This window comes from Bufo bufo, chromosome 7 (assembly GCF_905171765.1).
Source record: "Bufo bufo chromosome 7, aBufBuf1.1, whole genome shotgun sequence".
NCBI classification, from domain to species: domain Eukaryota; kingdom Metazoa; phylum Chordata; class Amphibia; order Anura; family Bufonidae; genus Bufo; species Bufo bufo.
Window position 1 is genome coordinate 179,509,787 of NC_053395.1, and position 26,061 is coordinate 179,535,847.

At 44.1% G+C, this 26,061-nt stretch overlaps 1 protein-coding gene across 4 annotated transcripts in view; it reads right to left on the reverse strand.

Annotated features, from left to right (window-relative positions):
• The window catches only part of OSBPL6 (oxysterol binding protein like 6), a 284,303-nt gene that overhangs the window by 247,919 nt on the left and 10,323 nt on the right, over positions 1–26,061 (reverse strand). For 2 of the 4 annotated variants that reach the window (XM_040441315.1, XM_040441310.1), the window contains exon 1: positions 18,535–18,843. The gene's annotated coding sequence lies outside the window, so the exon portion shown is untranslated. Of the gene's footprint in view, positions 1–18,010; positions 18,179–18,534; positions 18,844–26,061 lie in introns of those variants that run through there. The other 2 variants (XM_040441312.1, XM_040441313.1) reach the window with 2 other exon arrangements.

A 26,061-nucleotide genomic window follows, 5' to 3' on the forward strand; every position in this document is an offset into this window, starting at 1 on the left:
TGAACTATGCTACCGTGTGTTGGAATCGAATCCAACTGAGTCATTCAGGAAGAAACTGAAAAATCTCCTGGACACAGCACATGAGCATGGTCTCATTAGTCGAACAGAACATGAATTCTTGTTTCCCAAACATCCCCAGGTCCCATGCTTTTATGGACTGCCCAAAGTACATAAAGGCCTATCACCTTTAAAGGGGCGACCCATTGTTTCTGGGACAGGGAGTCTGACACATCCCATCAGTACGTACGTGGACCGGATTCTGCGACCATTTGCAGTGGCCCTGTCCTCGTACGTACATGACTCAATGGATGTTATCAAGAAATTGGAGGGGATTCATATTGGTGAAAACGTTATGCTGGCCAGCCTTGACGTGGAGGCACTCTACAGCTCCATACCTCATGACAAGGGGTGTCGAGTTGTAGCCTCATTTTTAAATCAACGTGGCATCCATCTTTGGCAGCATAATGAGTTTGTCCTTGAACTTTTGAGTTTTATTCTCGAACACAATATATTCATTTTTGACCACCGTATGAACCACCAGCTCAGGGGGGTTGCAATGGGGAGCCCCTGTGCACCTACCTTCGTCAACCTCTACCTGGGCTGGTGGGAACGGGAAGTCGTGTTTGCTGAGAGTAACCACAAATGAGCTGACAATATTAATTTATGGCTTCGTTACATCGATGATGTGCTGATTTTGTGGTCAGGAAGCGGAGCTGAATTTAACAGCTTTGTTACAGACCTGAATAACAACACAATGGGATTGTTTTTTACATCTGAGATTCAGGAATCTCAAATTACGTTTCTTGATCTCACTATCTTCAGGGATTGTGATGGCAACGTTGGCACTCGTTTATTTCGGAAGAAAACGGCCACGAATAGTCTCCTTAGGTAGGACAGTTGCCCTCCTCTGCCCTTGAAGAGAGGAATTCCTAAAGGACAATACCTCAGGGTACGGCGCAATTGCTCCAGAATGTCTGATTTCAGGGCTGCTTCTAATGACCTGCAGTCAAGATTCAGAAGTAGGGGATACCCACAACATGTGTTAGCCAAGGCTTATCAACATTCTTTGGCCTTGGATTGTGACACTCTGCTGACACCCAAATCAGTTCTATCTGGGCCTGAACAATTGTGCATTGTGGCCACCTATGACGAGGCACATGACATGGTAAGAGAATTACTTACCAGATATTGGGGTATTTTAAAATCAGACCCCGACATCGGCCATCTGGTGGGAGATACACCTTTGATAACTTACCGTCGTGGACACAATTTGTCTGGTCCACAGTTTTTTTCAAGCCCCCACCACAACCACTTGGCTGAGTACCAACCTCAAAGGGACTTTTCGATGTGGAGGATGTGTGGCGTGCTCTGCTATCCAGCTAGGTGCTACATTTACCTGCAGTGTAACAAAGCAAACATTCACTATCAGATCCTTTGTTAATTGCAGAACTAGAGGGTTGGTATATTTGGCCACATGTATTTGTGGAAAACAATATGTGGGGAAAACCTTTAGGGAATTCCGCAGAAGAATTGGAGAACATCTCAATGACATTCGCAAGGGTGCCGACACCCCAATTGCGAGACACACATCCACCTTACACGGTGGAAATGCGGATGTGATGAAATTTCAGGCCGTAGAGGTGGTGAGAAGATCCCCAAAAGGAGGTGACTTTGACAAGCGACTGTTACAAAAAGAGACACAGTGGATTTACCACCTGCGCACCCTTCAACCGCAGGGACTCAATGTGTACAACTCTTTTGTTTGTTTTCTTTGAAGTCCCTGTGCACGTAACTTGTCAGTACTTGTCACAACCAGACAGTTGAGAAGCTCTGACAGGAGCTTTCCAGATCCTCCTCCTTGAGTTTCTTTGTTTTGGTTAAGTTCCTCATCTCGTTAGTCTATCTCAGCTGTCATGCAGTTGGACTGATTGCTGCCCTTTAAGTTCCTCCCCAGAATGCAGTAGTGTGCGGCTTATACAACTTCCTGGAGTGTGTGTGCATGCTGTTCCTAGTTCTCAGTCCACAGTCCCCAGTCGTCTGCAAGATAAGTTCTGTTTATGTATTTATGATCTTCTGTTTTCTGGATCCAGGTGACCCTGACTCCCTCCGTGTCTGTGTAGGGAGCCGGTGGTCGTGTCCCCTCACTATTGTAGGGTCATCAGGTGTAAGATAGTCGAGGTACGTGGATATGCACCCATCCACCTTTGGGGTGGTCGCATAGGCTGAGCAATAAGGGAGAGCGGCAGGTCTCTTGCAGGGGTCTCCCTTTTGTTCCTTAGTTGTGGATCCAGTGAGTCATTGTTCATATTGTATTGTCTTGTTTCCTGTACACCATCCGTGACAGTACTATGGGGAGCGTCTCCAGTGTCCACACTCAAATGAGGACACGGCATCTTGTGCTCTGCCCTACATTTGTATCTCAGAGTCGAGTACGCTGTGCGTCACCTCTTTGTATTATGGTAACCCGTATGGTGCATCACCTCTATACATTACGGTAACTCATGACTCCTAATACTCCTAATCCAGAGTCACCATTAATGAGTAATAACAACTACAGCAGATACTTACTACATATAACTACTTACTAGAATTAGACACCGATCCCTGTCCCTGTAATGCTGCGCTGCCTTATATTTTGAAAAACCGCAGTTTGGTCGCTCTAACATTAGTATGCAAATGTTTTGACATTCGTCTGTGATCGCCTCAAAGAGGGGGCGGGTAAGTGGGGCGGGGAGTTTGCTGCGGCGTTGCTGCGCCTCCTGTCTTCTTATTGGCCACCCCAGGGGCTTGATCCAGAGTAGGGGAGGAGTCTCCTCCTTATATAGCGCGTGTCCTTGCGGCCGCGTACGGCCACTCAGTGCTGGTAGCTGCAGCCTCTGTCATGGAGGTTAGCAGCTGTTTTGATTGTTTGTCCTTCTAACCACATTTTATGCTCCTGACGAGCCAAATATGGCGAAACGCGTCGAGCTATCAGTAGGGGCAAACCAATGTATTTAAATTATGCTTGACTTGCGTTCACACAACAGAAGTGGTCTGTGTCAATCCAGCCCCCTGTAGTATGTGAACAGGTGCACTCAAGCTTGTTGCTCACACCCAGTTTGTCAGTGTCCCTTTAATCGTGCTCACAGGGCCGGCATTCAGGCATCTTGTTCATACCCATGAACAGGTGTTCCACGTTCATGCGGCTTGCCCTAGTGAGTAGATGTTTATCAACGGATTAGTCTGTTAATTTAGTCCAGGGCCATCTAGACTGGGTGATTGAGCTGAGCACCTTGTCCGTGCCACGGTGCGCACACCTGGTTGTGTACAGATAACTATAGCCTGGTTGGCGTGGTTCTGCAACCTCTGTAGTGCACCTTTAGTGGATTTCCCAGTGACTGTATCCACACCTGAGCGGTACCGCAGACCGTGGTTCTCCACGTAATACCTCGGTCTGTTTCAGGGTTCGTGGATAGATCTTGGTCACTTGGAATTTTATATATTTAGTAGGTTACTTTTCCTCACACAATTTTGTATATTTAATAAAGTATTCGTTTTATCTAATCCTCATAGCGTACCTATTGACAGTGATTAATCCATCTGGACAACGTCTCCTCAATGCTTAGGTCATCTAACTGTTCCATAGTATTGTGCCTATAAAATAGGACAACCTATAAAGCCTCCAGTTGATATAGTCATCTATCTAAATGTTATCACAGATATTGCAGCATATCTTCTTTTTAGCTATATCCTTTTGTCATGATTTGTATTCTATTAAGGACCTTAAAAACATTTTTGTGGTGAAATGGAAGAAATACACAATTCCAACATTGTTTCTTGGGTTTCATTTTTATGGTGGTCACGGGTACTGAAATACAATTAGATGTGGAGTCAGTGAGAGCACTTAATAGAGCTTGGGGAAGGTGGCAAACCCTTTTAATATCTTCTTGTGAACCTACTCTTTGATTTAGCTACCAAAATCATGGTTGGAAGATTGCATTCTGCAATACATTACAGTACCAAAATGAATTACTGCACATTGAAAAATACATACACCAAGCATTAGGGTCAAGTGTATCCAAAGTCAGCCTCAAAGATGTAATTGCTTTATGACTGTCTGCAAAGAAAACCTCACATAAAATAACAGAAGATGACTAATGTACAGACGGCAGAAGGTCATAAATCTGTATGCCAAGAAAAGTACAGGAGACGCTTACGCATGTCCTGTTCCAGGACTACATCATGTCACAAATTCCATACTAGGAAACTCTGAACAAACTTTTAAAAAATGTAATTGAAAGTGGAGAACTACTGAAGAAAAAGTCCAGTATTTAAAACGGTTCAGATGGGCAGGGTTCAGGGAAAATATGTAGAGAATTTTTAAAAAGAAAAATGTGCTATTTCAGTTCCATGTTCCACAGCAACACCTAAATCAGAAGCACATCGAATATCATTGCCGGATCTGGAGCTGAATCGGGATCCACCACGATACATATAGAAATGTGTCTGGACTGGTCAATATGAACCACAATTAGGTAAGCAACGAAGTCGGCCGTCACACGCTCGTTGCGCACCCTGCCACGGGAAGGAGCGAACCCCACACACGTGATATGAAGAATCCAAGCAGCTGTGTCTTTTTATGAAAATATCAGCTTTATTCCATCAACATAGTATGTCCCAACAACCAGGACGCGTTTCGGCTAAATGCTTTTCTCAACAGGTACATCGTTATATGCATGTGCACAGTATACAGTACAGACCAAAAGTTTGGACACACCTTCTCATTCAAAGAGTTTTCTTTATTTTCATGACTATGAAGGCATCAAAACTATGAATTAACACATGTGGAATTATATACATAACAAACAAGTGTGAAACAACTGAAGATATGTCATATTCTAGGTTCTTCAAAGTAGCCACCTTTTGCTTTGATTACTGCTTTGCACACTCTTGGCATTCTCTTGGCTACTTTGAAGAACCTAGAATATGACATATTTTCAGTTGTTTCACACTTGTTTGTTATGTATATAATTCCACATGTGTCAATTCATAGTTTTGATGCCTTCAGTGTGAATCTACAATTTTCATAGTCATGAAAATAAAGAAAACTCTTTGAATGAGAAGGTGTGTCCAAACTTTTGGTCTGTACTGTATATAGGGAGGCCTAATCGGCTACTCTCCCTATATATACTGTGCACATGCATATAACGCTCAAATGAATATGTGAACAAGGCCTAACAGTTTAGAAGCAAACCATGTATCTCGCCCAGAACAAAATATGACCGGAGAGTAATAACGTGTAAACAAGCCGAAGGTATGCTGCAAACTTTCCGTTTGGAGCCGTCAGGAAAACATTTATGCAGTTGTAAAAGGCTTCAGAGTTACATAATACCTGTGCTTGCTGAACTATCGCAAAATACTAAAGGTCTACAGATGTCTGGTCACAGGAGACTGGCATCGTGTACTGTACTAGAGTACAGCAGGAGAACCTACATGGTTACCTGACCTAAGGCAGGTAACTGCAGCCTCAGAGGACGGCTCATCATGTCTGTCTGAAGGTCTATCAAGATGTTCTATGACATTCTGTAGATCTCTACCAAAGCTGCATCGGTCACAGTGCATAGGTAAGATACCATGAAGGAATTCGATGTGGTAACTCTGGAACTGGCACAAGGGCAGCCGCGGTAGACAGGACTAAGAGGATAGACTGCACCCCGACCCCAGAACAGTAACAGTGCCAGGAACCTGTTGGTGCTGTTATCCAAACTATAAAACATGCCCCCCAATGCCCGGGCCCTTACCCCGCTCCCCGGCACCCGCTGCATCATCGTCACTGGGGAGGCTCGTCCCCGTCGCGGCCTGCTATTGGCTGCCCCCCCATCGCTGGATGTTTTGAGCCATGCGACAGGGAGATGCAGCGGTGGCCGTGTGGGGATCAGGTGTGTTGGGGAGTGGGGTAAGTATAATGTATATGAGTGGCCCGGGCATTGGGGGGGGCATGTTTTATAGTTTGGATAACCCCTTTAAAACATATTTTAGACAGACCACCCAGGCCTTGAGAGGTGATAATATTTTACTTTAAATATTCATTTTTAGTCCTGTGAGCACTGAGAACACTTTTTCACCCACTCGGCCTAACAAGGACTACTGTATATACTGTATTTTAAATGAAACTATGTACAGCAACAAGAAGCACCTCGATTACAAAATGCCAGATAAGCTGGGGAGGGGGTGACATACAGTAGATAAAACCATTACCTCTACTCTACACAGGGAATGTGTTTATTCCCTCAGCTTACAAGCTCGTATTCCTGACCTGGGCAGGGTCTACAAGGAGATGCGTGGCTCTGGGTTCCCAGTGTAGATGCTGCTCCGGTCAATAGTGACCATCTGGCTGACGGCAATGCTAATCACTATGTCACCGTGAACTGACAGGCAACATCCTCATAAATATTAATTCTCTCTAGTGATCAAGCAAACCTATATTTATATGTGCGCTGCCAGTAAACATGGCTGAACTAATAGAGCAATCTCTGGACAGCGCTGTGGAATATTCTGGCGCTATACAAACAGCGGGAAGTATATAATAGTATAGGTCATGTAATATAGACTCTGCTGGGAGGTTTCTTTAAGTTAGGCCTCATGCACACGAACGTATTTTGTTTCCGTGTCCGTTCCATTTTTATTGCGGATTTAATTTCATTTCAATGGATCTGCAAAAAATGCAGACAGCACACCGTGTGTCCGTTCCGTAGCCCCGCAAAAAAAAAAATAGAACATGTCCTATTCTTGTCCGTTTTAGGCATTGTTACAATGGATCCGCAAAAAAAAATGGATGGCATGTGGATGTCATCGTTTTTTTTTTTTTTTTTGCAGATCCGCAATTTGCGGACCGCAAAACAAATACGGCCGTGTGCACGTAGCCTTAAACTGTATTTTTTGCGGATTTGGATGCGGACTCATTTATTTCAATGGGTCCACATCTGCATGTACATCCAGCAAAAAATAGAACATGTCCTATTCCCGGCCATTTTGCAGACAGGAATAGGCATTTTGACAATGAGGCTTGTGGAAATAGTGGGAAGCATACGGCTGGTGTCTGTATTTTGCGGATCACAAAATACATACAGTCGCGTCCATGAAACCTTATACTGCATCTTGTCTTTGAACATATACTGTAGATCCATAAAAAATATCACATCTGCGTCTGGCAAACAGAACTAAACTTCACATGAGATCTATAGGTCTCTAGGTTTAGGAATACTTGCAAAAAATTATAGAACCCAGATCTGCAGGTTTTGTTGAACCTGTGGACGGCAAGAAATAAAGGTAACGCTACTTAGGTATATTAAAGTATATTATTGCGGTTTGCATTGCATCGTGGAAGTGTCAAGGCTCAGAGCTCTGCTGTGTGTGAGTGATGAAAAGGTGACATTCAGCAGAGGTTGTAGAGATGCAGGGAAATATTGAATATATAAAACACATTACTTGACCACATACCTCTTACATCCAGGGACATCTCCTGTCATGTAGACCTTGTCTTTCCTCTTCTTCTCCGTTAGACCGCCATGAGAAATTCTTTCAGCCGCATCTCTTCTCTACAGAGTTTATAATACAGACACGTTAGATTTCTTAGTTTTTCCATCAACTTCCCCATCCTGGTGTCCCCACAGTGTAATCCTGCTGCCACCCCCAATACTGTGCCCGTTGTGCCCCTCAATGCCCCAGATACTATACTGCTGAAAAAATAGTGACCCTAATAGACATAATTGGGGTCATTCATCAAACTGGTGTAAAGTAGAACTGGATTTCCAAAAGAGCTGTCAAATATGAAAGGTGAAATCTGATTGGTTGCTATGGACAACTAAGCCAGTTCTACTTTACACCGGTTTGATAAATTACCCCAAATGTTCCTATAATGTCCACAGCAGCTATAATGTCCCCTAGAGTGCCCCAGTAATAATAACACCCTATATTGTACTCCAGGCAATAATCCCTGTATAGTATCCCCAAAAATAATAGAATGGCCCCTACAGTGCCTCCCCAATAGAAATGCCCCCATGCTGCCCCCCACACAGTAATTTCCCCCACACTGCCCCCCACACAGTAGTGTCCCCCACACTGCGCCCACTTCCCCCATACAGTAGTGTCCCCCATACAGTAGTGTCCCCCACACTGCCCCTCACACAGTTGTGTCCCCCACGCTGCCCCCCACACAGTAGTGTCCCCCACGCTGTCCCCACACAGTAGTGTCCCCCACGCTGCCCACCACACAGTAGTGCCCCCCACACAGTAGTGTCCCCCAGATGCCCCCACACAGTAGTGTCCCCCAAGCTGCCCCCCACACAGTAGTGTCCCCCACATTGCCATCCCTCCCATAATAATTTGCCCCCCACTGTGCCACACAGTATCCCACCATATCCCCCCCACATCCTCCTGTATGCACCCCCCTCATGTCCCCCAAAGTTGGCACATTATAAAATTAAATAAAAATTTGCCCCCACACAGTATCCCACCATATTTTCCCCCCACACGTCCTCTGTCCTGTGTGCACCCCCAAAGTTGGCACATAAAAGAAAAAAAAAAAAACTAAAAGCTAAATACTTACCTGCGCTTGCTCGCAGAGTCCAAGCACTGTGCTGCTGAGTCCCGCCACAGGCGCGTGTGATGACGGATTTCACTACCGCATAGGCTTCAGGCCTACTAGGCCTGAAGCCTATGGCGGTGATCGGCGGCGGGGCAGGGAACTATGCGCTCCGCTCCCTGCCCCGCCACAGTCTGTATTGATGAAAGCGCTCATTGCTTCTCGGCCTGCTGGCCCCCTCGTCAGAGCCGGCACCCATGGCGCATGGCGCACCGCCCCCCGCCCCCCCTGGGCACGCCACTGCTTATGGCCACAAAATTTGTACAAGAAGATAATTTAAAAAATCTTTTGGGTGGACTTCAGTTTAGAAAAAAAAATTACTGAGGGGAGATCTAATAACTATGTATAAATATATCAGGGGTCAGTACAGAGATCTCTCCCATCATCTATTTATCCCCAGGACTGTGACTGTGACGAGGGGACATCCTCTGCGTCTGGAGGAAAGAAGGTTTGTACACAAACATAGAAAAGGATTCTTTACGGTAAGAGCAGTGAGACTATGGAGCTCTCTGCCTGAGGAGGTGGTGATGGTGAGTACAATAAAGGAATTCAAGAGAGGCCTGGACGTATTTCTGGAGCATAATAATATTACAGGCTATGGCTACTAGAGAGGGGTCATTGATCCAGGGAGTTATTCTGATTGGATTCTGATTTTTATTTTTTTTGCCTTCCACCGGATCAATTTGCAGGATAACAGGCTGAACTGGACGGACATGTCTTTATTTCATCCTTATAAACTATGTTACTATGTTTTCTAGTCAAATGTACAGTAATGGAGTTGTCCCACAAAAAACAAACATTCAAAATTTTTCAAACCAGCATCTGGATCTGAATACATTTGCAAATATATATAATTAAAAATGTAATATATTCACTGAGTTATTCAGTAAAATGTATTTGTACAGCGCCACCTGCTGTTTGTTCTTTTCCTTAGTTCTCTGTCCACTTGGACACACATGCTTAGTTCCATCCTTCAGCTGTCAACCGTCTTATCTAATGTTTAAAGCTGTGTGTTACATCGGCCCCTTGGCTCTGTCGCTGCTCTGCTACGTCTATTAGAAATATTACTCAGTGAACACTACTACTCCCATTCCTGCTTCCACTACCACTTCCCTCCTCCCCTTGCTCTGCTGCTTCTAATTTATTCAGCTTTTGGCTAGCAATTAGGTTCCTAGCCTGCTAAGGCGTTTGTTGCCTGCCTTGTTTCTACCTGTTCCTGTTTACTGGATTCTGACTCTCAGTTGCTTGTCCTGACCTGTGTCTGTTTATCGTTGTAACCTTCTGCTGCCAGCCCTGACCTTGGATCTGTATCTCAGATTCACATGAACTCAGCCTGCCCTGACCCTGGTCTATTACGTGTTTGCCTGTTCCTTTGGTGCCTTGTACCAGTGTCTATGAACACACGGGTCATCTGTCAACCACACTGAAACTACTCCGGGAGGTAGAGGTCTGGTGGCACCTTGCAGTGAAGTCCAGATCCCTGTATCAGGGCTAAAGGGTGAAAACAAGAGGACTGCCAGGACAACGCTATTTTGTTTGCCTTAAAGTCAAACTGGTTGGATGATAGGGTGATTCCACACCCACTGCCATAACACTGTGACAAACCACTGAGCTGTGATAGGGAGAGAGCTGCAGCAGCAGGAAGGACTCACCCCCAGAGCTGTGCAAGGTAGAGAGCTGCACCCAGAGAGGACTTGCCCTCTGAGTTGGCAGTTTGAAATATATCTAGCATAGCTATTGAAGCTATTGATTCATGTGAGGTACAGGGCTGGTTCTTGCTTTGTTAGAGATTGTCATGTACTAGATGATGTCCGATTTTTATTTTTTCCATTAATCATGGAATAACACTCTTAGTAACATTTATCACCTATTCACAGGATGGGTCATATCCAGTATGACAGCTGGGGGTCCGACCACTGAGACCTTCACTGATCATGAGAACAAAAGTCCCCGAGTCCCCTGTGTGTATGGTGCAGTGAAATGCAGGCATGAACATAACATTCACTCTACCTCTGTCAGACCTATAGAAGAGAATAGGGCTATGGTCACGCATGCGCCTCACTCACAAATGGGACTCAAGGGCCTCTGTTCCTGTGATTGGCGGGGTTTCAGTGGTATGACCACCAGCTCATACATTTGTCAATTATCCACAGGATAGGTGGTAAATGTTGTTAATGGGAACAATCCGGGTCAAGAACACAGAACATGCACACGACCGTGTCCTTTTTGCTGCCTGCAAATTGAGGATCCGCAAAACACGGATGCCGGCTGCGTTCAGCATCCAACCTGCAAAAAATGTGGCTCGGATACGAACCCAAACCACAGTCGTGTGCATGAGGCCTAATACCTTATCTCTGTGTAGCCTCCACTCTCGGTTTTGGCTCACAATTAGTGTTGAGCGAACTTCTGTTTTAAGTTCGACGTCTAAACTTCGGCTTCCGGTTAGCGCAGAATCCCGATATGGATTCCGAATTCCGTTGTGGTCCGTGGTAGCGGAATCAATAATCGGCCATTATTGATTCCGCTACCACGGACCACAACGGAATTCGGAATCCATATCGGGATTCTCCGCTAACCGGAAGCCGAACTTTAGACGCCGAACTTAAAACAGAAGTTCGCTCAACACTACTCACAATCACTGATGGAAATCACGACCAAAACACTGATGTGTGAGTAAGGCCTTGTACAGTACCAGCAAGGTGTATGAGAATAGACAAATCTCATGTACATTTCGATTTGTTCCGTGTGAAAACTGAACTGCCGTGCGGATTTTTAAATCCACAGCATGTCAAATTGTTATGCTCCTTTCACCCTTTTCAATCCAAGTAGCACATGCACTTTTTGACCGCCCGCACCCATATGCAGGTAGCCTTAGGCCAGTTTCATACTTTGACTGGACCACACAGCATTAGGGCTCATGCACACAACCGTTGTTGTTTTGTGGTCCGCTAATTGCGGATCCACAAAACATGGATACCGTCCGTGTGCATTCCGTATTTTGCAGAACGGAACAGCTGGCCCCTACTAGAACAGTCCTATCCTTGTCCGTAATGCGGACAATAATAGGATATGTTCTATTTTTTTGCGGAACGGCCATGCAGGCATACGGAAAGCACACTGTGTAATTTCCATTTTCTTTGCTGCCCCATTGAAGTGAATGGTTCGGCATATGGGCCGCCAAAGCAAAATGGAACGGACACGGAAAAAAATACATTCGTGTGCATGAGCCCTTATAATGACACTGTGGTCTCTGCCTCACGTCATATGTAATAATTCGTACTGACAGCATTATGTCAATACAAATCCGTACAGATGAGGTCAGGCAGAGACACGCAGCATTATAAATTATTATACTACTGTGCAGTCGGGTCAACGAAGCGGAATTCACTACGGGAATTCACACTCTCACATGCTTGTTTGAAACTGGCCTTATGGAGGTGCTTTCCCCTAGAACAGGGATGCCCAACCTGCGGCCCTCCAGCTGTTTCAAAACTACAACTCCCAGCATGCCTGGACAGCCTACAGCTATTGGGGCATCTTGGGAGTTGTAGTTTTGCAACAGCTGGAGGGCCGCAGGTTGAGCATCTCAGTCCTAGAAACGTCGCTTCCAGGGGAGGCTGGCTCGTTAGTACAGGGCTATAGGGAGCACCATATGTAATACCTTCGGCTCTCTAACACACTGCTGCAAGGAATCTGAGTGCTTCTGTGAACATGAGGCCCAACATCAATGGAACTGCAAGATGAACAACAGTATGAAAAACTTTCTGAAGCTTCCCTGTGTGAACCTGACCCACAGGAGTAGATGGTCAGCTTGACTAAGCAACTGCTCACGTGATATGTTCACCCCTGTAGAGAAACCTACCAGACATTACAGGGGATGTCTCACATGGACAACTACTTTTCTGCCAAAGCGGGACCTACTCTTCCAGAGTAGCTCTCTGTTAAGGCACAGGGTGGGGGTCCCCTTATAGGTGACATGGACATGGTCTGTACCCTCCCTCCCTTGTAGTTAACTCGTTGGTGGCCAGTGGGCCCCCCTCCCTCCCCTGTAGTTAACTCTTTGTTGTCCAGTGCGGCCGGCCCCCCCTCCCTCCCCTGTAGTTTACTCGTTGGTGGCCAGTGGGCCCTCCCCCCTCCCTCCCCCTCCTAATTAAAATCTCCCCCCCTATCATTGGTGGCAGCGGAGAGTACCGATCGGAGTCCCAGTTTAATCGCTGGGGCTCCGATCGGTAACCATGGCAACCAGGACGCTACTGCAGTCCCGGTTGCCATGGTTACTTAGCAATTTGTAGAAGCATTATACTTACCTGCGAGCTGCGATGTCTGTGTCCGGCAGGTAAGTATAATGCTTCTACAAATTGCTAAGTAACCATGGCAACCGGGACTGCAGTAGCGTCCTGGTTGCCATGGTTACCGATCGGAGCCCCAGCGATTAAACTGGGACTCCGATCGGTACTCTCCGCTGCCACCAATGATAGGGGGGGAGATTTTAATTAGGAGGGGGAGGCAGGGGGGAGGGCCCACTGGCCACCAACGAGTTAACTACAGGGGAGGGAGGGGGGGCCGGCCGCACTGGACAACAAAGAGATAACTACAGGGGAGGGAGGGGGGGCCCACTGGCCACCAACGAGTTAACTACAGGGGAGGGAGGGGGGGGCCCACTGGCCACCAACGAGTTAACTACAGGGGAGGGAGGGGGGCCAGCCGCACTGGACAACAAAGAGTTAACTACAGGGGAGGGAGGGGGGGCCCACTGGCCACCAACGAGTTAACTACAGGGGAGGGAGGGGGGGCCGGCCGCACTGGACAACAAAGAGTTAACTACAGGGGAGGGAGGGGGGGCGGCCGCACTGGCCACCAATGTGTTAACTACAGGGGGGGCCTTTCCCCGGCTGCCCCCTGCTGCCTGGCACCACCTGCCAGGCAGCAGGGGGCAGTCATGTACACAGTTCTTTTAGTATATTCTAACCTGAAGCATCCCCATGACCATGGGAACGCCTCTGTGTTAGAATATACTGTTGGATCTGAGTTTCACGATCGAACTCATATCCGACAGTATATTCTAACATAGAGGCGTTCCCATGGTGATGGGGACGCTTCAAGTTAAAATATACCATCGGATTTGAGAAAACTCTGATCCGATGGTATAAAAGGGACTCCTGACTTTACATTGAAAGTCAATGGGGGACGGATCCGTTTGCAATTGCACCATATTGTGTCAACGTCAAACGGATCCGTCCCCATTGACTTGCATTGTAATTCAGGACGGATCCGTTTGGCTCCGCACGGCCAGGCGGACACCAAAACGACTTTTTTTTTCATGTCCGTGGATCCTCCAAAAATCAAGGAAGACCCACGGACGAAAAAACGGTCACGGATCACGGACCTACGGACCCCAATTTTGCGGACCGTAAAAAAAAAAAGGTCGTGTGCATGAGGCCTTATGCTGATCCTTTTAAGGCCACCTGCACACAAGTGTGGGTGAACGCACATTAGATCCTGCAGATTTCTGTTCATTTCTGCACCATATCCACAACAAAATATATAAATTCTAACAGCTAACTAACTGAGGTTAACTGCGGTTTTGCCTCATGGGAAAAGGGTGAAATCCGTAGCTAAAAGTGCAAACATTATTGACATGCCGTGGATTTGGAAATCTGCACAGCAGGCCAATTTCCGTGCAGAAAAAAAATCTGCAAAGTGTACATGACATTTGTGTAATCTCATACACTCTGCTGGTACTGTACTACACTGTGGTTTTTCCGTATGGAAATCTGTGCGGAAAACTGCACGTATTACGCAGCATGCAAATTCTCAGTGCTAGAACTAAAATCAAGGGGCGTGCCTCTTTAAAACAGTGGTTCAGTATTAGGGCTCATGCACATGGCTGTTGCCCGGCCGTGCCCGTATTGTGGCCTGCAAACAGCGGCCGTTTGTGCACCACATCACGGATACAAACCTATGCACTTGAATGGTTCCGGAATTCGGAAGGTGCGTTGCGGAACGGAGGCATGAAACCCCACAGAAGCACTACGGAGCACTTCCGTGGTGTTCCTCTCCGTGCCTCTGCATTGCAAAAAAAAAGAACATGTTCTATTTTTTACAGTGTGGAAGGCTCATGGAAACATTCGAGTTGAATGGGTCTGGATCCATCTGCGGCAGCCGCACAGATGGTACCCGTGCATTGGGAACACAAAAACAGCCCCAAACCTGCCCATGGGTTGTGTCCGGTGGCGCTGAGGTGTAATACCACACAACCTGTGGACAGGTGTGGTGCTCTTTGTCTAGGGGGCTATTCACATGACCGTATTTTTGTTTCACATCCGATCCACATTTTTTTGCAGAACGGATGCGGACCCATACATTTCAATGGGTCCACAAAAAATGTGGACAGCACACCTTGTGCTATCCGCATCCGTATGTCCTCTCTGCACCTCTACAAAGAAGACAGAACATGTCCTATTCTTAACCGTTTTGCAGGCAAGGACAGGTATTGTTACAACGGGTATGCAAAAAAAAAAAACGTATGTAACACAGATATCGCACAGATGTCATCCGTATTTTTTGAGGACAGCAAAATACATACAGTCGTGTGAATGCACCCTAATCCTGGACAACGCCTTGAAGTCCTTCAACAGCCTACTCCAACTTCTAACTATTTTAGTGTACTCTATTACTATTTGAACTACTACTTTAAATAAATATAAAATAGGACTGTTGAAAATGAAGGATAAAAATTATATTAAGTATAGTAAAAAAATTAAACAAAATCTGTTAATTCACTGGAACGGATTTGTATACCTGATGTGCAGCATACACTGTTTTAGTGGCAGCATGAATGGCATAAAACTCTTTCTACATACTTTGTAAGTACTGAGAACAAGTATATTGCAGTATTCGCTATGATAGATAGACAGACAGATATGTAGATAGATACAGGGGTGAACCTAGCCTTTCTGCCTGAGGCAAAAACTGAAATGCCCCCCCATGCCAGTTTCTTAACCTAACCCCTTTGCCACAATGAAAGCACTTATTGCCCATGGCCCTTCCGCTGCCCCCCTCTTGCGACTACCTGGTGCTGCCTGAGGCGATCGCCTCACCTGGCCTCATTGGTGGTGCGCCCCTGGATAGATAGATAGATAGATAGATAGATAGATAGATAGATAGATAGATAGATAGATAGATAGATAGATGAGTTACATATGAGATAGATAGATAGATAGATAGATAGATAGATGAGTTACATATGAGATAGATAGATAGATAGATAGATAGATAGATAGATAGATAGATAGATAGATAGATACAGTTGAAACCAGAAGTTTACATGCACTATATAAAGACACATATGCATGTTTTTCTCAATATCTGACAGGAAATCAGAATAAACCATTCCTGTTTTTGGTCAATTAGGGTTACCATAATTATTATTATTTGCCAAATGCCAGAATAATGAGAAAGAAAATGTTTTAAGGCATTTTTATTACTTTCTGCAAAGTCAATTTACACACATTTCATTAATATTTGGTACCATTGCCCTTAAACTGTATAACTTGGGTCAAACGTTTTGGATATCCTTCCACAAGCTTCTCACAATAGTTGGTCGGGATTTGGGCCCATTCCTCCTGACAAAACTGGTATAACTGAGCCATGTTTGTTGGTCGCCTTGCTCGCACCGGCCTTTTCAGCTTTGCCCATACATTTTCAATAGGATTGAGATCAGGGCTTTGTGATGGGCACTCCAAAATATTGACTTTGTTATTCTTAAGCCACTTTGTAACCAGTTTGGCAGTATGCTTCGGACCATTGTCCATTTAGAGGACCCATTTCCACCCAAGCTTTAACTTCCTGGCTGATGTCTTGAGATGTTGCTTCAGTATTTCCACATAATCTTCTTTCCTCATGATGCCATCTATTTTGTGAAGTGCACCAGTCCCTTCTTCAGTAAAACAACCCCACAACATGATGCTGTTACCCCCGTGTTTCACAGTTGGGATGGTGTTCTTAGGCTTCCAAGCTTCTCCTTTTTTCCTCCAAATGTAACGATGGTCATTATGGCCAAAAAGTAACATTTTAGTTTCGTCAGACCACAGGACATATCTCCAAAAATGTAGGTCTTTGTTCCTGTCTGCATTAATCCGGCTTTTTTATGTTTCTTTTGGAGTAATGTCTTCTTCCTGGCAGAGCGGCCTTTCAGCCCATGTTGACACAGTACTCGTTTCACTGTGGATATTGACACAATCTTACCAGCTTCTGCCATCATCTTCACAAGGTCTTTTGCTTTTGTTCTTGGGTTGATATGCACATGTCGGACCAAAGCACGTTCATCTCTGGAACACAGAACTCGTCTCCTTCCTGAGCGGTATGATGGCTGGACATTGCCATCTTCTTTGTACTTGCGTATAATTGTTTGTACAAATAAACGAGAAACCTTCAGGTATCTTGAAATTGCACCCAAAGTTGAGCCAGACTTGTGCAAGTCCACAATTCTCTTCCTGATATCTTGGCTGATCTCTTTAGACTTTCCCACAAAGAAGCAGTGTGTTTCAGGTGTGCATTTAAATACACCCACAGGTGTGTCTCTAATCAACAAACCTAACGGAAGCTTCCAAACACATGACATCATCATATGGGCGGTCCAGAATTGTTTAAAGACATAGTAATCTTAGTGGATGTAAACTTTTGACATTGCAAAAAGTAATAAAAATGCCTTAAAAAATTCTCTCTCTCTCATTATTCTGGCATTTTGCAAATAATAATAATTATGGTAATCCTAATTGACCAAAAACAGGAACGTTTTTCTCTGATTTCATGTCAGATATTGATAAAAACATGCATGTGTGTCTGTTTATAATGTGTATGTAAACTTCTGGTTTCAACTGTAGATAGATAGATAATAGATAGATATTGGGGGATTATAATGTAGAGATAGATAGATATGAAATAGATAGATAGATATGAAATAGATAGATGATAGATAGATATGAAATAGATAGGAGATAGATAGATAGATAATAGATAGATAGATAGATAGATAGATAGATAGATAGATAGATAGATAGATATGAAATAGATATGAGATAGATAGATAGATAATAGATAGATAGATAGATAGATAGATAGATAGATAGATAGATAGATAGATTTAAATTTGACATGATCATTACATATACCACTACATTACATGGACCACATGCCCATCTTCTACATTTACATCACCCATCACTCATTTCCCTATTCTATGTATACAAAACTTTTTCTTTGGTTACAACCACATTGCCTTGTACTTTCTTTTGGCTGGGGGTGGTGGGGGGGGGGGGGGGGTCATACAATAAACACATAAAACCTGTTTCCAAATACATGACAACAATGTAACAAAGCACAAACCTAATCGGATAACTATTGCTGTATATGGAAATGATCTATTCTGAAGAAAAGCCATGACGTCATCTTCAGCACACACTGCTCATTCCATGGCTTTGGGAAACACCGATGACATCATCTGTGCAGGATGACACAACTCCTGGAGCATGCACCCAGCAACATGCATCCCCCTGTGAGCCTGTCATGCAGCAGAGTGAAACAAATGTCTGACTGCGGTGTATAAAACACCAGTGGGCGACAAACTGGGTGACGCAAGTGGAAAGTTTACCCTGCTGCTAACCCAATGCTGAATACAGAACTTTTGTCAGGTGACTACAGGGGTCAGGCTGAAATGCAGACCCCCCCCCCCCCCCCCTTCCCTATTTCTGGTATGGGGGGGGGAGACTGCAGCAGAAAGACACTTTGTAAATGCTCATCAAATGCATTGGTCCTGAGCATTGAGGTTGTGTACTGGTCTGAGCTAATCATGCATTGTAGGTAGGACAGGACACAATAAGGGGCCATGGGATCAGAGGACATACCCTTACCATAGAGAGTGGTGCAGCAGAGGAGAAGCCAGACAGCTCCAGAATCTGTCACCTGCAGCAAAGCCTCACACTGGACTGTCAAGGGCGCTGGGGATGATCACTGCTCTGCACTGGATCTCATGCACTGCATCAGCCTGCTGCTAGAAGACAGGGATCCTTTTGGCTGGTGCTCCTGCACAATCCTCTCTGCAGTTCCTAGCCGGGTAACCGATTGCCCCTCCCTGCAGTGAGAGGCATGTGCAATCCTATAGGGACAGCAGAGCTGGGAGGAAGAGCTGGAGAATGGAGCACATGGATCTGTCTCCTCCTCAGTGCACAGGGCTCCCCATCAGACACTGCCTGCCCTTCTGCTGTGCTGCTGCCTGCTCCATCTTCTGGAATACATGCAATGTACCAGGAGCAGGATAGCAAACTCATAGCAGATGGGCAAGACTGTCTAAAGAATAAACCTCATTCTTGATGAAAGGGGGATATTTTTTGGCTGTGATGTTTTATATGTGAGGTTATCAGGATGATTTGTGTGTTTTTTTTCATGAAAAGTGGTCTTTTAGAGGGTGGTCTTCTCAAAGAAGACGGTCAGTATGTATCATTTATAATTTCCATTAATACCGTTAAAGGGGTTTTCTACCTTTTAGATATCGATGACCGATAAGATCGCTGACAGTCAGACATCCGAGGAAATGAAAGCTGAGTCGGGGTACACTGGTATGGTGATGGTCAATGCACTATGGACGGAGACTATTTTTTCCCACATCCCCCACTGGTTTGTTTCCAGCTCCGGCGACTGCCAAAAACAGATGATTATTGGGGGTGCTGGGTGTCGGACCCCCACTGATATGATACTGACTTGTCTCTTTTTTTGTACAAAACTGTGGCATGTTCCATCGGAGCATAAAAAGGGAGAATATCTTAGTATATGTCGCACTGAACAGAGGACATGACATGCGACTCTATATTAGGTCAGTGTCACATAGGCATTATCCAGACGCGTTTCAGCACCCATATTATGGCCGCATGTCTAGGCTTGACTACAGGTCTAGTGAAGGAGGAAACAAACTCCAGACCATTCTGTCCAGGGTGAGAAAATTCAGCACCATCACGGGGTCCTATTTTACCCTTGCTCTAGGGTCCTCTAAGTTCTATTTATGCAACAGAATCTAATTTATTTTTAATACATTTGATTCCGTGTGCATTATTCCACTATTATTATTATGCCCATACAGAGACATATGTTTTATATTTGCTGTACCATCGCAGTGTGCATTTTTCCTGAGCTGTGAATTCACTTTGTATATTTCAATACTATGACATCACTGTGTGCATTATTTTCTGTAAGTATTCTCATACTGTGACATCACTGTGTGCATTATGTTCTGTAAGTATTCTCATACTGTGACATCACGATATGCATTGTGTACTGTAAGTATTCTCATACTGTGACATCACTGTGTGCATTATGTCTCTGTTCTAAAAGCAATCTCCATACTGATACATCACTGTGTGCATTGCATTATGTTCCTGTTCTGTAAGTATAAGTATTCTCATACTGTGACATCACTGTCTGCATTATATTCCTGTTCTATAAATATTATTGTACTGTGATGGCATTGTGAGCATTATGTTCCTAGTCTATGAGTATTCTCCATAGTGTGACATCACTGTGTGCATTATGTTCCTGTTCTATAAGTATTCTCCATAGTGTGACATCACTGTGTGCATTATGTTCCTGTTCTATAAGTATTCTCATGCTGTGACATCACTGTGTGCATTATGTTCCTGTTCTGTAAGTATTCACATACTGTGACATCACTGTGTGCATTATGTTCCTGTTCTGTAAGTATTCATATACTGTGACATCACTGTGTGCATTATGTTCCTGTTCTATAAATATTCTCGTACTGTGACATCACTGTGTGCATTATGTTCCTGTTCTGTAAGTATTCTCATCCTGTGACATCATTGTGTGCATTATGTTCCTGTTCTATAAGTATTCTCATATTGTGACATCACTGTGTGCATTATGTTCCTGTTCTGTAAGTATTCTCATCCTGTGACATCATTGTGTGCATTAGGTTCCTGTTCTATAAATATTCTCGTACTGTGACATCAATGTGAGCATTATGTTCCTGGTCTATAAGTATTCTCCATAGTGTGACATCACTGTGTGCATTATGTTCCTGTTCTATAAATATTCTCGTACTGTGACATCATTGTAAGCATTATGTTCTTAGTCTATAAGTATTCTCCATAGTGTGACATCACTGTGTGCATTATGTTCCTATTCTATAAGTATTCTCATCCTGTGACATTGCTTTTTGTATTATCAATGTGTGACATCATCATGTTTATTTTTTCCCTGCTGTAACTTAACAGAGTTTATTATCAGTGTACTGTGACATTTCTATGTGCATTAGCTCTATACTATGACATCACTGTCTGCAATACACCAGTATTGTAACTTCACTATGTGCATTCTGTTTTGTGACACTACCATGGGCATTATACTATGTGCTTTGTTCCTGAACTGTGACATGAGTGTCTATTATCCCTGTGCTATAAAGCGTCGTCACCCACCTAGGGCAAAAAATGTTAACTCCTGCAGATGACTTATATTGCCATTTGGTGGATAAAACAGTTATATGAGCATTAGGTATAGAGCTATTATGAAGATATGTGGACTTTTATATGTAGGCAAATTAGGCAGTTCGAGTACCGAGAGGCCGGCATAGCTCTTGGAGAACTGGTACTGCCATGACCCTCGGCACCTAGGTCACTCCACCCTCCCCTTTGATTGACAACAGGGCTAGACAGCTTTGTCCTCTGGTGCTTGTGCTGTGACTCACTTAGTCACTGGTGGTCCAGCATTATATATGGTGTACAAACAGTCATTGATGTCATTGTGTTTTAGCAAAATCATGCATTCCCCTAGTAATGCATGATTTTACTAAAATACACTGACACCAATGACTGTTTTTACACCATAATGATGCTGGGGCATGGCAATACCTGTGCTCCAAGAGCAACGCCGGCCCCTTGGTGCTCAAACTGCCTGATCTGCATCAATATAAAACTCCATATATCTCCACAGAGGTGCAAGCTAAAAAGAAAAGAAATTATTTTAATCAGCATGATCAATGCTACCATGCAATATGCCTGGTTTAATAGGGTTGATTATGCTGACAGAGGCTCTTTAAAATGGCTGACAGAGCCTAACTTCATCTTTGGCCTTGGCAACCTGACACCACTTTCTAAGAGGACCTTTCATTACAATAAAAAATCTAAACTAAGTATACAGACATGGAGAGCGGCGCCCAGGGATCCCCCTGCACTTACTGTTATCCCTGGGCACCGCTCCGTTCTCCCGGTATAGGTTCCGGTATCTTCAGATTTTCGGCTCAACTGGGAGGAGCCTGCTCTAGTTCTCCTGGGCGTCTTCGGTATCTGAAGATACCGGAGCCTATACCGGGAGAACGGAGCGGCGCCCAGGGATAATACTAAGTGCAGGGAGATCCCTGGGCACCGCTCTACATGTCAGCATACTTAGTTTTGATTTTTTTTATTGTAATGAAAGGTCCTCTTAAACAGTTTGACAATAGGAGCTGTGGCCTGCAGAAGACAGACCAAGGCCTGCAGAAGACAGACCATGGCCTGCAGAAGACAGACCATGACTAGAGAAGGCAACTGCCTGACCACTGGGACTTGCTGCAGAAACCAAATGAGCTGATTAACACACTGTAGGTTTCTTTCAATAATGTGTGGTGGTATACAGTGCATTCAGAAAGTATTCAGACCTTTTCACTATTTTCACATTTTGTTATGTTGCGGCCAGAGATGAGCGAATTTCATATTTTGAAATTCGTTCACTCTTCATTTGGTGGTAAAAGCAGAATTGCGTTATTGATTCTGTTACCACGGACCATAACGCAATTCTATGACGGAACGCATAACGGAATGTCTTTAGAGGCATTCCGTTATTCATTCCGTCATAATAGAAGTCTTTGGGCTGCAAAACAGATCCGTAATAAGTTTCCCCCCATGATTCTGCTAATTTATTAAAATGGAAAAACGAAAATTTCTCTGGGGCATAAAAATTCAGACCCTTTGCTATGACACTTGAAATGCCTCCCATTTTTCTTGATCATCTTTGAGATGTTTCTACACCTTGACTGGAGTCCACCTGCTGTAAATTCAGTTGACCCGACATTATTTGGAAAGATATAGACCTGTCTATATAAGGTCTCACAGCTGAAAATGCATATCAGAGCAAAAAAACAAGCCATGAGGAGGAAGGAACTGCCTGTAGAGCTCAGAGACAGGATTATGTAGAGGAAGAGATCTGGAGAAGGGTACAAAAAATTCTACTGCACTGAAAGTTCCAAAAAGCACTTAGGCCTCCATAATTCTTAAATTAGCGAAGTTTGGAACAGCCAGGACTCTTTCTAGAGCTGGCTGCCCCACCAGACTAAGTAATCAGGGCAAATGGCTTTGGTAAGAGAGGTAACTAAAAACCTAAAGATGAGGCTGAGCTCCAAAGATCCAGTATGCAGATGGTAGCAACTTCCAGAAGGTCAACCGTCACTGTAGCACTCCACCAATCTGGGCTTTATGGCGAAGTGGCAAGAAAGAAGTCTCTCCTCAGTAAAAGACACATGAAAGCCCACCTGGAATTTGCAAAAAAATGCACTTCAAGGACTGTCAAACTATGAGAAACAAGATTCTCTGATCTGATGAAACCAAGATTGAAGGGTCATGTCTGGAGGTAACAAGGCACTCATCATCAGCTGCCTACAGTGAAGCATGGTGGTGGCAACATAATGATGTTGGGATGTTTTTCAGTGGCTGGGACAGGGAGACTGGTCAAGGTTGATGGGAAGCTGAATGGAGCAAAGTACAGAGATATTCTTAATGAAAACCTGATTCAGTGTCTTCTGAACATTATACTAGGCCGAAGGTTCACCTTCCAACAAGACAATGGCCCTAAGCACACAGGCAGGAAAACACAGGAGTGGTTTAGGGACAACGCTGTGAATGTCCTTCAGTGACCCAGACAGAGTCCTGACCTAAACTTAATCAAATATCTCTGGAGAGACGTAAAAATGGCTGTCCACTGACGGTCCCCATCCAACCTGATAGAGCTTGAGAGGATCTGCAGAGAAGAATGACAGAAAATCCCCAAATCCAGGTGAAGTACATATAGTGCAGGTAGTGAGAAGAACAGCAGATGTAGAGAAGGTAAAGAGGAGTACAGTACATGAAGAACAAGGAAACAGCAGTAGAATACAGGTAGTGTTGTTTTGTACCACTAAAAGGAGATCTTAGATTGCCAATCATCACATTTAGTTCAGTGACACTGCGCCTGATTGACACCACATATCCCAATGTGATGCACTAATTGATATGAGTTTTACAAGTGAAATGCGATGCTGATTGACTGGATCCTCCATTCAATCGTATGCACCACCAATCAGCATTGTATCTGGCATTGTAAGCTGAAGGCAATTCCTAGTTACATTGGCACTGGAAAGTCCATGGAATGTTGAAAATATTGTAATCTGAAGCCATTGTAACTTGAGGGACTTCATCTCCTTTAGTCATGTGTCTACACAAAGTTTGATTTTATGAAAGAGTCAACAAAGATCCAATTTCATTAAAGGAACGCACAGACCAAAATTCTAGTAAGAAATTCATGTGTTCTCACAAAGAGGTAACATTACAGAGAAAATCAGCAGGAGCTCAGGCAGTGGTGGTTCTTATCGAGCAGTCTCTTTTCGGAGAACTCACAGCAGTATCTGTGAAGGCTAGCAGGTTATACCTCACTCAGTACTGGTTCACATGTTCTCTGTAGCACAGCAGGACCTTCATAAGTTATGCTGCTAGGCACCACATCTCCTTAACAGCACTTTCTCCAACTTGTATTGACACCAGTTATTCACAGGATTGCAGAACTGGACTTTACCTTTAGCAGCACATTTATCTGGTAATAACAGTGTTTCCTGGTACTCAAATTCTTCAGGACTTACGGTAGGGCTGAACTATATAACTACCAGAAGAAGCACGTATCAACACTGGCAGGCAATGAAGATACAAAACTAAAAACTCACTGTTAGATGACAGGACCCGAATGATGAATGGATGAAGAAGTTGTCAGGTAATGATGCAGACAATAAGGTAATGAAGCAGACAACTGACGATAACCACGGATAGTAAACAGACATTAACTGGTCCATGCTATAACTTTCCCTGAATCTTGCCTAGAACTGAATACTGACCCTCAAACCAAGCACCACTGACCCTCATTATTGCTGAAGTAAAAAAAAACTAATACTGTCCCTAGAATGAACAGTGGGAGGGTACTAGGAATCAGAGAAAAAAATGCAGAGCTGAACTAAAATCTAAGCAAAACCTGTTCTAACAGAAAATACACAATTAAACTTTAAAGGAAACCTGTCATCAACTTTATGCTAACCTCGATGAGGGCAGCATAAAATAGTGACAGAAATGCTGATTTCAGCGGTGTGTCACTCATGAGCAAAAAGTAAGTGGTTGCTGAGAACCAGCATCATATTCATTGCAGCACAGGCCCTGAAAAGAGTCAAATATACTTGAGAAGAGTCATGGTTATTGATAATCTCCTGCTCTCCCCACCCGCTGATGATTGTCAGTTCTCTCCTAGAGAGAAAAGGAGAAAACTAGGTAGAAATCTATCAATCATCAGCAAGTGGGCAGGGGGAGCAGGACTTTATGAATAACCATGACTCTTCTCAGGTGGCCTCGACTCTTTTCCAGGCCTAATCTGCAATGATTGTCATGTTGGTTCTCGGCCACCATTTACTTTCTTTTTACTTATAAAGGATAGACCGCTGAAATCAACTCACCTGTCTCTACTTTATGCTGCTGTTAGTATGGGCAGCATAAAGTTGATGACAGGTTCCCTTTAAATGTCAGAAAACAAGATCTAAATGAGAATAATCACAAGAAACAAACTACACAGATAAAAAACGTTTCAACAGGGAAGCAGATACTAGAAACAGGATACAAAAATTTTCTGGATCAAATGCACACTTATGCTACAGTCCTGATCAAAAGTTTAAGACCACTTGAAAAATAGCAAAAAATCATATTTAGCATGGCTGGATCTTAACAAGGTTCCATGTAGAGCTTCAACATACAACACGAAGAAATGGGAGTGAGACAAAACATTTTTGGAGCATTCAATTTAATGAAAACAACGAATAAACTGAAACAGGCTGTTTTTCAGCTGATCAAAAGTTTAGGACCACACCTCCAAAAAAAACCTAAACCCCCCCCAAAACAGAAATCCAACTTCCAAACATGAACTCAGTAATGAGTAGCTCCGCCGTTATTGTTTATCACTTCAAAAAAAAAAATTCGGGATGCTTGATGCAAGCGTTTCCATGAGGTGAGTGGGAACATTTCTCCAAGTGGTGAAGACGGCCGCACGAAGGCCTTCTACTGTCTGGAACTGTTGTCCATTTTTGTAAACTTCCCTTGCCATCCATCCCCATA